Source organism: Pongo pygmaeus, chromosome 20 (genome assembly GCF_028885625.2).
Source record: "Pongo pygmaeus isolate AG05252 chromosome 20, NHGRI_mPonPyg2-v2.0_pri, whole genome shotgun sequence".
Lineage (NCBI taxonomy): Eukaryota > Metazoa > Chordata > Mammalia > Primates > Hominidae > Pongo > Pongo pygmaeus.
In genome coordinates this window covers 12,354,555-12,360,000 of record NC_072393.2, presented here as the reverse complement: position 1 = coordinate 12,360,000, position 5,446 = coordinate 12,354,555, and positions in this window count along the sequence as shown.

Here is a 5,446-nt window from a genome sequence, read left to right as displayed (position 1 = left end):
GGGTGGATCACTTGAGATCAGGAGTTTGAAACCAGCCTGGCCAACATAGTGAAACCTCATCTTTACTAAAAATACAAAAAATTAGCCGGGTGTGGTAATGGATGCCTTTAATCCCAGCTGCTTGAGAGGCTGAGACAGGAGAGTTGCTTGAACCCAAAAGGCGGAGGTTGCGGTGAGCTGAGATTGTGCCATTGCACTCCAGCCTGGGCAAAAACAGTGAGACTCTGTCTCAAAGAAAAAAAAAAAGAAATTAGTGGCCAGGTGCGGTGGCTCACACCTGTAATCCCAGCACTTTCGGAAGCTGAGGTGGGTGGATCACCTGAGGTCAGGAGTTCAAGACCAGCCTGACCAACATGGCAAAACCGCGTCTCTACTAAAGATACAAAATTAGCCAGATGTGGTGGCCTGCGCCTGTAATCCCAGATACTCAGGCTGAGGCAGGAGAATCACCTGAACCTGGGAGGCAGAGGTTTCAGGGAGCCAAGATCGCGCCACTGCACTCCAGTCTGGGCAACAAGAGTGAAACTCCATCTCAAAAAAAAAAAAAAAAAAAAAAAAAGGAAATTAGTGGCCAGGTGGCTGGGCACAGTAGCTCACGCCTGTAATCCCAGCACTTTGGGAGGCCAAGGCAGGCGGATCAAGACCATCCTGGCTAACACGATGAAACCCCCCGTCTCTACTAAAAATACAAAAAAAAAAAAAAAAAAAAAAAAAATTAGCCGGGAGTGGTGGTGGGTGCCTGTAGTCCCAGCTATTTGGGAGGCTGAGGCAGGAGAATGGCGTGAACCTGGGAGGTGGAGCTTGCAGTTAGCCGAGATCGTGCCACTGCACTCCAGCCTGGGTGACAGAGCAAGACTCTGTCTCAAAAAAAAAAAAAAAAAAAGAAAGAAAGAAATTAGTGGCCAGGCATGGTGCATTGCATCATGCCTGTAATCTAACTATTTTGGAAAGACAAGGCAAGAGGATTGCTTGAGACTAGGAATTCCAGAAAACCCCTGAGCAAAACAGAGATAACCCCCATCCATAAAATCCTTTAAAAAAAAAAATAAGGCCGGGCGCGGTGGCTCACACCTGTAATCCCAGCACTTTGGGAGGCCGAGGCGGGTGGATCACGAGGTCAGGAAATCGAGACCATCTTGGCTAACACGGTAAAACCCCATCTCTACTAAAAATACAAAAAATTTGCCGGGCGTGGTGGCGGGCGCCTGTAGTCTCAGCTACTCGGGAGGCTGAGGCAGGAGAATGGCATGAACCCGGGAGGCGGAGCTTGCAGTGAGCCGAGATAGCGCCACTGCACTCCGGCCTGGGCAAAAAAGCGAGACTCCATCTCAAAAAATAAATAAATAAATAAATAATAAAATAAAAATAAATAATAGAATACATCAGTTATCAGGCATCAAAACCATGGAGAGAACTCAAATGCACATATTTACATGAAAGAAACAAGTCTGAAATGGCTACTTACAGCATGATTCCAAATATATGGTATCCTGGCAAAATATTCTACCTCAAGGCAAAACTCTAGAGGCAGTAAAATTATCAGTTGTGCCAGGCATTAAGGGAGTTGGGGGAAGAGAGGGAGGGTAGGGTGTTGATTAGAGGGAGCACAAAAGATTTTGAGGGCAGTGAAACTCTTCTGTAGAAGTCTGTGATGGTTGATATATGATACATGTAGCTGTCAAAACCAAGGGAACTATAGAACAAAAAGAGTGAATCCTACTGGAAAGGATGGACTTTAGTTAATATATTGCTCCTTCAATTATTATTGTCATCTATTATAACACATGCTATACACAGTCAAGAAAATCTGTGGAACTATGAGCTGGGAAGAACATGGGAACTCTGTGGATTATCTGCTCAATGTTTTGGTTAAACGACCACTGCTTTATTTATTTATTTATTTATTTTTATTTTTTATTTTGAGACGGAGTCTCGCTCTGTCTCCCAGGCTGGAGTGCAGTGACACGATCCCGGCTCACTGCAAGCTCCGCCTCCCGGGTTCACGCCATTCTCCTGCCTCAGCCTCCCAAGTAGCTAGGACAGGTGCCCGCCACTACCGCCGGCTAATTTCTGTATTTTCAGTAGAGACGGCGTTTCACCGTGTTAGCCAGGATGGTCTCGATCTCCTGACCTCGTGATCCGCCCACCTCGGCCTCCCAAAGTGCTGGGATTACAGGCGTGAGCCACCGCACCCGGCCACCACTGCTTTAAATAATAAAATCCATTAAATAAAAAAGTGGCCGGGCGTGGTGGCTCACATCTGTAATCTCAGCACTTTGGGAGGCCAAGGCGGGCGGATCACCTGAGGTCAGGAGTTCAAGACCACCCTGACCAACATGGAGAAACCCGGTCTCTACTAAAAATACAAAATTAGCAGGGTGTGGTGGCGCGTGCCTATAATCTCAGCTACTTGGGATACTGAAGCAGGAGAATTGCTTGAACCCGGGAGGTTGCAGTGAGCCGAGATCATGCCATTGCACTCCAGCCTGGGCAACAAAAGCGAAACTCCCTCATCTCAAAAAAAAAAAAAAAGTGAATTAACTAACATTCCATGGAACATTCATAACTGAATAAAAATGAAATCTGATATAAAATGTCACATATTGGATATCAATTCCATTTAAAAATGCAAAAATAAAATATAGATAAGGCCAGGTGTGGTGGCTCACACATGTAATTCCAGCAGTTTGACAGGCCAAGGTGGGCACACTTGAGGCCAGGAGTTCGAGACCAGCCTGGCCAACATGGTGAAACCCCATCTCTACAAAAAATATAAAAATTAGCTGGGTGTGGTGGCGCGTGCCTATAATCCCAGCTGCTCTGGAAGCTGAGGCACAAGAATCGCTTGAACCCAGGAGGCGGAGGTTGCAGTGAGCCGAGATTATACTAACTACTATACTCCAGCCTGGGTGACAGAGCTAGACTCTGTCTCAAAAAAAAAAAAAAATATATATATATATATACACACACACACACACACACACACAACATATACAGGTTGTGAAACTATGAAGAAACATAAGGAAATTATAATTTACAATACCGGCTCCATCAGTATTTTGGTTCATTGTGAACTGTTTTATATATTTGGTACATATGCAATATTTTCAGTTTCTACAATGCAAACTCTATAAAGAAATAAATCTCAGTGCATGTTGAATTACCAGCAACAACTCGTTGAATGTAATTTTTTTTTTTTTTGAGATGGAGTCTTCCTGTGTCTCCCAGGCGTGATTCTCCTGCCTCAGCCTCCCGAGTAGCTGAGACTACAGGCGCACGCAGCCACGCCTGGCTAATTTTTTGTATTTTAGTAGAGACGGGGTTTCACCGTGTTAGCCAGGATGGTCTCGATCTCCTGACCTCGTGATCCGCCCGCCTTGGCCTCCCAAAGTGCTGGGATTACAGGTGTGAGCCACCGCGCCCGGCCTCAAACTGTTTGACTTTTAACAGTGCCTCAGTTTAATTTTTTGTTCACCTATATATTATAAAGGACATTACAAAGGATATAGCTGAACAGCCAGATGAGGATTTTCTTCATATATACCGTCTGACCCCAGGGACCCTATGCATGTCAGAACCAAGACACTGTTCCCGAATATGGCCCCAGGCTCCAGAGGTCCAACCACAGAAGGGACAGTACCCTGCCAAGGGCATCTGCACATATTCTCCTGCTTTCCAGGGCTCTGCGGCTTATCAGAATCCACACTACTTCTGGAGCTGCTCTAAGCAGCTGGAGGCCACTTGCAGAATAGCCTGGGCCACCCAGGAAGCACCCATGGGAGCTCCTCCCTCTGCAGCCTCCATACTGGCCTCAGCCTCTGTTACCCCCTGCAAATTCGCAGTGGTACCCGAAGGGAGAGACTGTGGATGGGTTGGGGGAGAGGCCACTCGAACCGTTGGCAGGCCAGGCATTTTTTTTTTTTTTTTTTTTTTTTTTCTGAGACGGAGTTTTGCTCTTGTTGCCCAGGCTGGAGTGCAATGGCACGATCTCGGCTCACTGCAACCTCTGCCTCCCAGGTTCAAGCAATTCTCCTGCCTCAGCCTCCCAAGTAGCTGGGATTACAGGCATGTACCACCACTCCCGGCTAATTTTGTATTTTTAGTAGAGACGGGGTTTCTCCATGTTGAGGCTGGTCTCGAACTCCTGACCTCAGGTGATCTGCCTGCCTCAGCCTCCCAAAGTGCTGGGATTACAGGCGTGAGCCACTGCGCCTGGCCTCAGGCCAGGCCTTTTAACAACTACCTGGGAGGCCAAGTGCCATGGCTCAAGCCTGTAATCCCAGCACTGCAGGATGCCAAGGTGGGAGGATTGTTAGCAACTCACAGTTTGAGACCAGAATGAACAACAAGGCAAAACCCCATCTCTACAAAAAATACAAACATTATCTAGGTGTGGTGTCATATGCCTGTAGTCTCAGCCACTTGGGAGACTGAGATAGGAAGATCACCTGAGCCCAGGGAGGTCGAGGCTGCAGTGAGCCATGATCCCGCCACTGCACACTAGCCTGCATGACAGAGTAAGACTCTGTCTACAAAAGCTATTAAAAGACAAATTTTTAAATAATTTTAAAAATTAGCTAGCCAAGGTGGCCTGTGCCTGTACTTCCAACTACTGAAGAGGCTGAGGCAGAGCCAGGCACAATGCCTCACACCTATAATCCCAGCACTTTGGGAGGCTGTGACAGGAAGACTGCTTGAGCACAGGAGTTCAAGACCAGCCTGGGCCACATGGCAAAACCTCATCTCTACCAATAATACAAAAATTAGCCAAGTGTGGTGGCAAGCACCTGTGGTCCCAGCTACTTCAGAAGGCTGAGGCTGGAGGAGCCCAAGAGTTCAAGGCTACAGTGAGCTATGATTGCACCACTGCACTCCAACCTGGGTGACAGAGACTTTCTTTAAAAATGAATACCCATGAGGAGACTGAAAGCTACGAACAATTCACCAGTGGCAACAGTTCTCCTTCCTGTATGTGTATAATACCTGAGTTTACTTATTGGAGTGGTTCTCAAAGAGTTACATTCCACCTTTTGGAGTTAACACAATTTTTGTATATACCTTTTTTGTATTACTTTGACCAGGGTCTGACATATGCCTTGAGTAAAAGGTTTAAGAAGCCTATAGAGGCAGGGCACAGTGGCTCACACCTGTAATTCCAGCACTTTGGGAGGCCAAGGTGAGAGGATCACGAGGTCAGGAGATCAAGACCTTCCTGGCCAACATGGTGAAACCTTGTCTCTACTAAAAATATAAAAATTAGCTGGGCGTGGTGGTGCATGCCTGTAATCCCAGCTACTCAGGAGGCTGAGGCAGGAGAATTGCTTGAACCAGGGAGTCGGAGGTTGCAGTGAGCCAAGATTGCGCCACTGCACTCCAGCCTGGTGACAGAGACTCCGTCTCAAAAAGGAAAAAAAAAAAAAAAAAAAAAAAAAAAGAAGCCTATAGA